Source organism: Pseudochaenichthys georgianus, chromosome 16 (assembly GCF_902827115.2).
Source record: "Pseudochaenichthys georgianus chromosome 16, fPseGeo1.2, whole genome shotgun sequence".
NCBI classification, from domain to species: Eukaryota; Metazoa; Chordata; class Actinopteri; order Perciformes; family Channichthyidae; genus Pseudochaenichthys; species Pseudochaenichthys georgianus.
This window is the reverse complement of record NC_047518.2, coordinates 26,999,598-27,011,469: the sequence shown is the minus strand read 5'-3', so window position 1 is coordinate 27,011,469 and position 11,872 is coordinate 26,999,598. Positions and strand designations below refer to the sequence as shown.

At 41.0% G+C, this 11,872-nt stretch overlaps 1 pseudogene; it reads right to left on the bottom strand.

Moving 5' to 3' along the window:
• Positions 1 to 288: 288 nt before the first annotated feature.
• On the bottom strand, positions 289 to 8,349 carry LOC117460655 (metalloreductase STEAP4-like; annotated as a pseudogene).
• Between the last annotated feature and the right edge of the window lie 3,523 nt (positions 8,350 to 11,872).

The following is an 11,872-nucleotide window of genomic DNA, read 5'->3' as shown; positions in this document are numbered from 1 at the left end:
AATTTTAATTTTTTTTGTTCTGAGAAAAAAGTCAGAATTCTGAGATTAAAGTCAGAATTCTGGGAAAAAAGTCAGAATTCTGACTTTTTTCCCAGAACAAAAAAAAAAAAATTTTTTTAAATCCTCCCAAAAAAAATATTCATGTGGCCCTAATCCTCTTCCGTAGTTTTACTTACAATCATTTGAACTTTGATTTCTGTTCAAAATGCACAGTTGCAAGAACTCTCAAAATAATCATTGAATAAAATTCAGAAAGTTAGAAACCCCGACGGCTTCAGAGATCACAGTTCACAGGTTGGTGACCTTACCGATCTCCTTCGTCGGCTGGTTCCTCTCCCAGCCTTGTCGAATGCGCGTTAGGGTCCGATCCACGCAGGGGAGGAGGACCAGAGCTTTGAGAACCAGAACCACAGAAGGCACAATCAAACAGAGCATGTAGCCTGGAGGAGTGTACCATTTGTAGGTAGAGGGACGAAGAAATGTATTCCAGCCGTAAATGTAGCCATGTGCTGTGCATATGAACAGGGTCAGATGTCCCAGCTTGGACTGAAAAAGAAAATCACAAAAAATGAAAATGTTAAAAAGACAGCGAGATATTTTAGGAAATGTACTTATTCGCATTTGTTTTGTAGAGATCGACACCACTCTCGTTAGCACATCACCACCACTAAATGTATGGTGGCAATGCTGTTTATACTTGGCAATTAACGAGCAGCTGGTGGGCACATATTGTTTCTCAGATTGTGTTTTTTTTTATAGTTGGTTGATATTTGGTGAACCTACATGAGACAGGTATCATTTAACTTGTTTAAAGCAAGAAAGCAAACAAGTTAATATGAGTTTTACTCAGGGCCGTCCCTCCCTACAGGCCGATCATGCAGACTGCGTGGGGCCTCAACTCGCGGAGGGGGCCTCAACTCGCGGAGGGGGCCTCAACTCGCGGAGGGGGCCTCAACTCGCTTATGCCGCGCAATTAGTGTGGATTCCCAAGCACCCCCACTCCCCCTCAAGTTGGCCAGGGACGGCCCTGGTTTTACTCCAGAATTTGAGATTCACAGACATGTACACAACACACAATGGGCCTCATGCAAGAAGCGATATTTAGTATTAAATATAGGATAGATGTTTCTCATATTTCTTATTTTGATAGCACCCTTTAACTTCTCTTATTTACCAATCTTTTCTTATTGTTGCTCTTCCCTTAGGTTAGGAATTATTTCGCGAGATTTTTCAACCATCCGCAATTGTTTTTCCAATGCAAGGAAAATAAATATTATACATTTGAACACAAAAAAAGCACATGAATTTCTCTTAATAAAAATTAAAGTAAATTGTTTTGTCAGATTTGTTGGCTAAAGAAATACTCTTAGTCCATTGATCCTAATTAAGACACAACCCTTGGAAGATGAGTGCCTTACATAAAGCTCTTAGACGATTTTTTATTTCTGTCTAACGCCAATACTGACACTTTCAAAAATTACATGTTTGATAATATAAAACTGAACTTTTTTTGGTATTTTCCTGAAAGATCTGTCTTGCCTTTTTCTGTGCTTGTAGTCATTCAAAAACAATAAGCTAAAAATACAAATGGTTTCACAGCCGTTCCAGAGTAATTGGTTGTGTAGCACCAGTGGCCTGGTTATTGTTAATTACTTGAATAATGTGCTTTCATTTACATTTTTAGCATTCAGTTGCTGATGTTCTCATCCACAGTGACTAAAACAGCACAATAGGGAACATTCATATTAATATGAATGTGAGTGTACTAATGAACAGTTAAGACTAGCAAATCCTTCTGCTGAGATAATTTACAGTCAATCATTTACAGTCCTCTGTTTATATTAATGTACACCTGTTATTATATGTCTTTCAAAACACTTCTAACCAGGTCATAAGGTTTATTTTGACCTCGACCGCTAACTTTAGATCTCCTGCCCTATCTGAGGTCTACCTATGGACCTGACCTTTACACAAATGCACCTGTGACCTGTATTAACAATGTCCTCCCTTAAGGATTATACCAGGAATCATCATTTTATTTAATGAATAACTTAACATTTAAGATCTGGGGCTAAAGCCAGCCAGGCTTTCACTCTGTGTGCCTGTGTTAGGCAGTTAGTTAGTTAGGCTCGGGGAAATGATTGCCAGTGACATATTGCTTTTACAACACATTAATAACTGATGAAAACTTTGAAACTCCAAATATAGATTATCAAGGCGCTAAATTACTTTTTTTTTGTACTGATAGCAGGCACTGATACTAGGCACTTGACTGATAGCGTCTGTCGGCCTTAAGGTGAACACACACACACACACACACACACACACACACACACTAACTAACTATCTAACATTTACACATGCGAATAAAGCATATCCAGCTGCGCTCTGACCTGAATGAAGTTGAACTCTCTCCAGCTGAGAGAGCCTCCCACAGAGGGCAGGGATGTTAGTCCTAGCAGGACATAAAGAAAGAAGCCAAGGATTCATAGAATGAGTCTTGGCCCCATGCCTCTGTGTTGTCAAAGTAAAATGGAGTGGTTTTATTGTTCTTCATCTATGGGAGACAGAGACACAGTACTTTAACAATTGTAAGCTTGATGTCATTATTTTCTATGTACAAAACACTGGAAAGTTGAAACCAGTCAGCTGTACCTCATCCACCACAAGTGTGATGAGTGTGTGTCTGACAGAGTAGCGAGTAGGAGTCATGAAGGTATGGATGACATGGAGAAAAGCAAGTCCCAGCGCAATCAGACCCATCTGCTTCCTGCAGAGCATCCAGCGATCCAGCCAATCAGGGAAGCGTCTGGAACATGAAAAAGTGAGTTAGACCTCCAAAAAGGATACACCCTTTTTACAACAAATTGCACAGGTAGTGAATAAGCAGCCTCTTGATTTCAAACTCTCAAATACTTTCGTATGGTCATCAATTTTACTGCATGGGGTAGTCCCATGAGTCAAACCATGATACTCCACTACTGTTGCTGTTTAAAACACGCAGTTAACGGGCCACCGGATAGCCCAGTGGTCAGAGCCCATATGTAGTCACTGCCTAGTAGGTAATACCGAGTCGGCCGAATATTTCATGTTGGTTTTATTTAAAATAAGTGTTTTTTTAAGGAGCTTAAATTAGTCATGAGCATAGGTTAGTCACATTCAATTTTGGTTTCACATGGGCTACAAGCAGTGACCTCCTGAGTTTTTAACGCATCTATGCACCCAACCTCCCCATAACTTGGACCTTCAAGCTTATATAGTAAGGCCCCACACTTCTGGAGCCCTTGCTGTTATATTGCTGCCAATGGTTTACATTGGAGAGTTACATACGTGGTGCTTCTCATTGAAATGCTAAGGGTGCATGTTGTGTGTATCAGACGCAGAAGGCCTGGACAAAACATCATTGTTTAACAACCTGAAGATGAGACCATGCTGGGACATATTTTTCCTTGGTTTTAATGTCTGACCTGTACTTGGTTCCTCTGTAGAGCTGAAGGGAGGCAGCTATGCCACCAGGCAGGTAACACAGAGCCAGCATGATGAGAGACACAATGGGAAACACCTGGAAGATGGATTAACACAGAACACATCCTTTAAAAGGAGCACAACACACCATTCAGGAAACTAAACCAGGTGGGGGAGGTTTACCTTGTTGGCCAGGGAGACCATGATTCTGTAGGAGATGTCTTTGTCTTGTTCAACATACGTGTAAACAACATCTCTAATAACTAAGTAGAAGAAGAAGAAGGCGGTAAGGCCGACAGCCACGCGTAGAGGCAGCCTCCACTCTGGGAACAGCTGCAGAGGAAAGTCCTCCAGCTCTCCAGCCGCTGACAGAGACCCTCTATCCAGAACAGTGAGGCCCAGCTTGGTAGACATCTCTGCTACTGCTCGCTTTGCTTCTGCACTGTTCCCACACAGGTACACCTGGAGCATGGAGGAGTGGTTTATTTTAAAATGGGCTGCAATTGAATCATCATTAAATACAATAAATAAGAAAATGACAAAAAGTTTCCTTAAAAGAACTGGACACTTGTTTAAGCAAACAGTTTCCAACAAGAGCATAGATGGATCGGCACAAAAACCTTAACTAAGGATCATGGTATATGAGATGAGCTTAAACATGGGACAAAAGCTTCTCAGGCTTTGACAGAGACAGTCCTTGTTTTTGGGATAAGCTCATTTCTGTCACGGATGAGTGAAGGAAGCAGGACCCAAATGCAGATAACCTTTGAGAAACCCTTTATTTCAAGGATAAATGATATATACAGAACAGACACTCTCCGGTGACCTCCGTCACCAACAAACAATGACCCAACACTGAACACAGACAGAGACAAGACTAAATACAAGAAGGGGTAATCATGACAACGAGAAACAGCCGGGCAGGGGAGGAGAAACACAAGGACAACAGGTGAACACAATCGGGTAATCAGGGAGGGAAACAGACAGAAAGCAGACAGGCAGGAAATGGGGGTGAACACTTAACACAATAAGACAAGAAAAACACCAACACAGACAAAACTACAAACGTGACATAACATGTGCATTGTGACAATTTCAGGGTTTTCTTTTCATGCAATGTGTGATAAGAAGAACATACAGAATATGCCAGACTCATCAATTAATTTACACAGATGTTAACAAATAGAAACATTCATATACATAACAAATTTAAATTAACATTGGATTCACTAGAATTTCTAGAAACCCAAAACATTTCAGCCTGTGCTCTTATCTGAAATGATTTAGTTTGTAAGTCAGTGATATCAAGTACATCTTATCTTCAAAAATACTTTCCCCATGATGAATTCTGCTCAGTGATGTTTTCCTGTTGCTAATAATTACTCTAAGATTATTGTTGGATGACTCACCCTGTTTTGAATATCCAGCGCATGACTGCACCCTGTACACCTACAGTATCTGTCTACAGAATTACCCTTTTTCTGTTGATCTCCACTGTGCTGTTTCAGTAATTATTGAGATGAAGCCCCTGGAAGCATATGACTATGTAAAGACACATGCATACTCAAACACTGCTCAAAATGTAATCCCATTTCTAGATCTTCATATTACCCCACTCACGGCTCTGTGATAAGACGATTAAGTTGTTAAAGGGGGTAAAACAAATCTTAAAGATGGAGAGGGATAGAGAGAAAGAGAGTTAGACAAGCATATAGCGGAGTCAGTGGGATTGAGCAGTTTTACCTGCAGGTGTGTGTATAAGTGGACCGGGCAGCCAGCCATGTCTCCCCACATTACTGCACCAGTAACAGCAGGGGACGGCCGACAGACTAAATCTCCATCTGAATGTAAATGTGACAGAGCCACAGCCCGCTGTGTATCTAATCAAATTGCCGGCTAAGGAATAGCAGACACTTAAAAGCATATGCATGTGGATATATACAGTACACATGCACTAATAAAGACACAAACCTTCAAACACGTCAGTTCTCTCACAACTACCTGTTTTCAAAGAAATAGAGCACTGCAGTGGTATCTGTGTGTGTGTATATGTGTATATGTATATGTGTGTGTGCGTGCGTGCACGAGCGTGCGCATGGGTGCGTGTGTGTGTGTGTGTGTGTGTGTGTGTGTGTGTGTGTGTGTGTGTGTGTGTGTGTGTGTGTGTGTGTGTGTGTGTGTGTGTGTGTGTGTGTGTGTGTGTGTGTGTGTGTGTGTGTGTGTGTGTGTGTGTGTGTGTGTGTGTGTGTGTGTGTGTGTGTGTGTGTGTGTGTGTGTGTGTGTGTTTCTCTTTGTAGCTGCATCGGCAGCTGCAATAAACATTGGTCTTTTCTACTTTGTAACATCATTAAGTTGTGTTTGTGTGTTGTTGTTTGTTTGTTTGTTTGTTTGTTGTTTTTGTTTGTTTGTCTGTTTATACAAGCACTGTCCTGGTTTTCTTTGCATTGTTATTGAAAGACGGCAAAATCAATCATCCTTATCAACACAAAATGAAGTCAATTCTCCTCCTAGATTTTCTGTGATCTGGTGAAACGTTCACTTCCTATTTTTAACAAGCCTGAGAGACCCCTATCCCATCGTATTCCAGGAAATGTTGAAATACGTTACTGTTTCCTGGTTTTAAGTCTTACCATAAAAATATCAAGTTGGTTATCTCCCTTCCCATGAGGCTACTGCTCTGTCTTTGTATTTTTACTCCACTTAAACAAAGCCTTCCTTAAGGCACAAAAGCTCTGTTTTGCTTGATCCCACTGACGTCTTTTAAAGGATGTCTTATATTCACTCCACTCTCACCTGCTTTCCTGCCAGGAGTCCATTCTGCAGGGCCCAGGCAGACAGCGTGTTGAGGCCTTTTACCACAGCAGCTCCAGGGACCAATCTAAAAAAGACACAGCAACGACTTTAGTTTCTATTTACAAATACACAAACAGGGAAGGAAGGGCATCAAAATGATGAGAATCAATGTTTCCACTTCGGCTGAATAGACACACAGCGAGCCGTCCTGCCAAGGGATCTGCAACCTCGCAATTTCTTTCATTTCTTTAGGATTCACTTAAGAGTTTTGATGTCTCATGCTCTAAGTGTTTTAGAACAAATACATCCAGCATTCGAAAAAAAGGGACACCTGCTGTTTCAAAGTGATTGTAAACCCATATTTGAAGAGAAAAGTTAGCCCCACCTTTGACATCATGATAAGAATAAAAACATTAAAGCTATTTACATGCTGAATGAATGACACTTGATTTCTTTCTTTTACAGGAGTATGTTACCTCTGCAAGTAGGCGGCATTGGGTTCTGGGTATATGCCTTTCTTCAGGTTGTTACTAAGGTCCACCAGCACCTTGTAGTGAAGCCATCAGTATTGAGAGAGCGGAGGAAACAAAAGAAAACAGTTCAGTTTAATAGTTATGATATGTATTGTTATTATAATAAAGGGATAATGTTATAAGTTATTCCAACTGAAATTCTGATGAAGTTTAAATAGTTTAAAGTAAAAACTATAGTGCTGCAAAAAAAATATTTTCATACATTTTAGAATGAATCGATACTTGATGTGTAATTCATAACTTTTACAGTGACGCTAGGTTATGATTCCAGGGTAATTTTACAACATGGAGAAAACATCCAAAACATTTGCTGTGAAAAGAATCATCTGGAATTAAACGCGCATTAATTAATATCTAACCTATTTCAAGAAGTATGTTTCTGCAGTCTCTAAGTCAATAGGTAAATAAGACTTTAAGTTTAAACCTCCCTCTAATTTGAATAAGTTGAACTCTTGAAAATATTTGATCCATATGAACTTTTCAATCATTAAAAAATACCCTGTATCCTAATCATTTGTACATGGTAAATTAACGTGTTTTAAAGCTGCATGATTTAACGCTATCAATACCTGAATTATATATAATAAATTATATTTGTATTTTGTATGTTTTGGGGACATTTTCTATTTTAATTATATTTCTTTTGTTTATTTTATGCTTCATTTTATGTTAAATGTACTATATTGTCATATTGTCGTTCAGGACCCCCCTTTAAACCAAGATGGTAAATCTCATAGGGTTATCCCGAAAAATAATTGAAATATACTATTATTTTTGGAATCCCTTCATATTGATAATAAAGATTTAATTGTTGTTTTACTACTGTACCTTTCACAAGGGGATTACAAAATGTAACTGATGTGGAAATATTGACACACAACTGGTTAATTATTAATATCTTCCCACTTATCAGTCAGAGGTGACTAGGCATTTTGATGATTGTCAATATGCAGATTCACACGTGAGAGAACAACAAATATTTTTCTGGTATGCTATCCAATGATTTGTTTTCAAACTTTACCACTCTCATTAAAATATGAAACTGCTTTCACTGTGTTATTTGTTTATGATTAAGAATTAATTTACAATTGTGTATGTTATTGTTACATATCCATAATCCGACTTTGACTCACCTTTCCTGCAAGATGAGGTGCCATTGTTTCCAGGAATGTTCTCTGTGAACACAAATAAAGATCAAACTGGCTGATTGGGATGCTGCTTCGTGGCTCATCACCTGTACAAAAACACAAAAAATCGAGACATAACAAATATTCTTTAAGCTGCATAAGCACTGTTTGTGCATTTTGAAAGACTCAAAGTGCTATGCCATGTGTCGTACCTGAGATCCCTGAGGCAAGGGTCCACAGCTGTGAGGTCTGCGGCTGCCGTACACCACCCTGTAGCCAGACTGGAGCAGACGCAAACCCAGAGAGCGTCCTAAATCCCCCGTCCCGAAGATACACAGCATCTCTGGCACAGCGGCAGCAGCTGCGCCCAGAGGATGCAGCGACACACTCTCTGGCTTCAACATCTCTGATGTGCTATTCACCACTGTCATGTTCTCACTCTAAGTTTGGATGGTCAGTGTTCCCTGCTGTGTAGTTTTATTGCTGTGGAATATGACCTGTAGCCTTTCCCTCCCACGGTGTGTATATTTGTTTATTACACTGGCAATCAGCACCTGGAATCACATGCATATGAGTGTGCGAGCGTGTGTCCTGTCTTATGATTGTGTATTTGTCACTGAGTTATCATTCCACCAAGCAATTATAGTATTTAAAGTGTATTTCTTATCTTGTATACCACTTGATTGATGCTATCACTGGATTGGGCGATCCAGAAATGGACTGATACCGCAAGATTTTAAACTTTGATTCTGTTGAATGGGAAAGTATCTGCAATATGCACGTGTAATTGTAACCTCAGATTCACCTTTTCTTTTGTATAAATGATCGCCTCTTAGAAACACAGACCGCTTTAAAGGCACTATCTAGTTCAGCCAGAATTAGATTTTTTACATTCGAGAGAAAAAAAGAAATCTCATTCTGCTGCTTTCCAGGGCTGCCTTATTCTATTTCTTCTTTTTTTCTACTCTAGACATGGTGCCATGTGGGAGATCCTGGCCCACAGATTCATTATCATTTCAAAACCCACTGTTCCAACCAAACGCCTGGGAAAAGAGAATTTGTGCAAATGTAGTGTCCATGTCCCCATGGCTAAAACATCTGCAAAGTTGTGACACGAACAGACTCAACAGAGCAGAAATGAAGCCCGGCACATATGTAATTGTTTTGTGTGTGGCTGCTTTACTTTGTATGAATGCCAGGCTCTGCTCGCAAGTGTTTATGTGTGTAGGTGCCTGTGTGTTCCCATGTGTTTGCCTGTGTGTGTGTGTGTGTGTGTGTGTGTGTGTGTGTGTGTGTGTGTGTGTGTGTGTGTGTGTGTGTGTGTGTGTGTGTGTGTGTGTGTGTGTGTGTGTGTGTGTGTGTGTGTGTGTGTGTGTGTGTGTGTGTGTGTGTGTGTGCGCGCGCGCGCTGAAATGGCCGGGTCAGGACGATCAGAGCTGAATAGAGTCTCAGCTGTGATCCACAGTACCTGGGGAGTTGGCTCTGCAGACAGGGTGCTTTACCTCGCTGTAGAAATGACACACAGCATCACATCAACTTTACTGACTCTTTGCACAAAAATACACTCTTCACCACAAAAGCAGCCTCATTAAAATCACAATGTGCATAAAGATAGCCGGCTATATTTATGGCAGACAAGCAGCGCATTACCCCAGGAGATTTTGCAGTCAAGTCCATAACTAAAGCATTAATGTCTACCTTGGGGGATATCGTAGCAAAATGAGAAATCATTTTATGCCTAACCTTTAAGGCATCTATTCACTTGTAGCACTGCTAGAATAGACCTGATATCAGATCCACTCCGATGACTCATTTACTCGCTCTGCCTCCGGGACATCTCTCTTTTCTTCTTCTCTTCCTTCTCTAGTATCTGCCTAAAAGTCACTCCCTCTCTCTCCTATGGTATCTGCTCTTCTTTCTTTCTTTTGCTCCCTTTACTCGGTCCCTAGTGCTCCCCCACTTCTCTTTTACCAATGTGTTAATTGAGTAAATTCAAGTAAAGCTGGCTGTAATGTTTTTCACTGTCTGTTTAACAGATTAGAGTAGGATGCCTCTTTGCTCTCAAGGTTATGAGTTTGCCTTGTTCTTCTCACAGAGGAAACTGCAAGTTGAACATTTTCAAGAACACTTATTCCTTCCCTGCAGGCTTGCTCCAATCCTTGAGATTTCAGTAGTGGTGATGTGATGTGGCGACACTTGTGCTTAAATGTGCTTACTGGTAGTTGCAACACTTCAGTTTTGCATATTACTACAGATTCCAAAGTGACATTGAACTACACGTGTGTCGACCACTGTGGGCAGCAAACAGACCTCAAAAGCCTTATCTACCATTGATGCAACCAGAGAAGGGCAACTTGTGAATCTGTGAGCTGAATCAAGATGAAAAGAAGACTACAGAAGACAGTCAACAGAGGTGTCACAGTCTTAAGGAGAACCCAAATGCAGCACTCGAGAAACCAAGGAGAATTGGTAATATCCTTTATTGGAGATTCCACTGGATCGGAGGAATACCAACCGGGCAGTATAACGCACCGGAGGACAGCGGGCAGAAGGTGAGTCAAGGACAGGCAGAGGGTCAGGGAGTAAGCGAGGCGGTCAGCGTGGATACAGGCAGGGTCGGATAACAGGCCAGGCAGGATAGTCGAGGGACAGGCAGGATCAGGAAACAGGCAGAGCAGGCAGGTCGGGGACAGGCAGGGTCGGAACCGGGTAGGCAATCTAGTGTTGAACGCGGGAGAGACAAGCATGAGGCAAAGTACAATCTGGCAAAGAGTGTGTGTCAGGTGCGAGTTTAAATACTGGCAGAAGCTAATGGGTGCAGAAGAGAAAGAGAGTGAGTTAACGAGTGGGTGTGGAAAACAGGTGAGACAGGTGAATGGAAAACTACTGGTGAATGATGGAGCAGACTATGACAAGAGGTCTGTGACACCAGCCACATCCAGTATATGCATGCAACATTTCCTGTAAATCCCTTGTGCTTGAGTATGCAATTTGTAGTCTGTGCAAGACTTTGCAAGTGACAATGAAAACAGTACAGAATGCAGATAGACTGAATGTCTGCTGCTGAATTTGAAGTTGTGTTAAAGGGGCCAACATTCGCTCCAGGGGTTAAAGGACACAGATAGGATGATAATTATCTATTGACCACTTTTCAATTAGAAAGTCATTTGATCTAATAATAAAAACAAAATGTAAGCAGATTTAAGGATTACAATTTAACTGTAACCAATATTTCAAAAGCTAAATACGGCCATGACATAAACCAAACAGGCATGGCTTAGAAAAAGCCATTTACCAGTTTTCCTGGTTTGAAAGCTGGTCCCAGCTCAGCTAGTGTGCCGTCCAAAATGTGTCTCCATTGTGGCAAGGCAAAAGCACTCTCCTACACTCACATGTATACACCTCTTCAAGACAAGAGTCCTTGAAGGCTTCTAAAGAAGTCCAAAGAGGATTTCAAAGCATTTCAGTGTGTTGTGCTTATCCGAAAACATCTTGCGACATTTAACAGTGATGTGCTCAGGGGCATGTTTACATCAAACACATGCTGAACCACCATTTTATAAATGTCAGGGTGAAGTTGCGGACTACAGCTCACGTGAGACACTGAGCTCAAATTGTGTCAGTGTTGTGTTGAATCAGCCAGCAGTGCATTGTTGAAAGAACATGCAATGATGCAATAGTGAACATTAAACACTCATCCTGCCAGTTCAATCTTTTTTTTTCCATTTGCAACTCTCACTGACAACACTGCACCGCATTCATTTCAAGCAAGAGCGAGCTGCTGTGGTGTTGAGGTTCAATTCCCGAGGAGGATTATTTTGAAGATTCCAGCTGTTTCCAGATCTGAGAGTGCACACAGAATGATATGAGGCACAGTTAATAAAGACAGTTTCGAGTTACAGCGTGCATATTGTAAAGTTCCATGCTGCTACATTGGACAACGAAAAGCCTGCA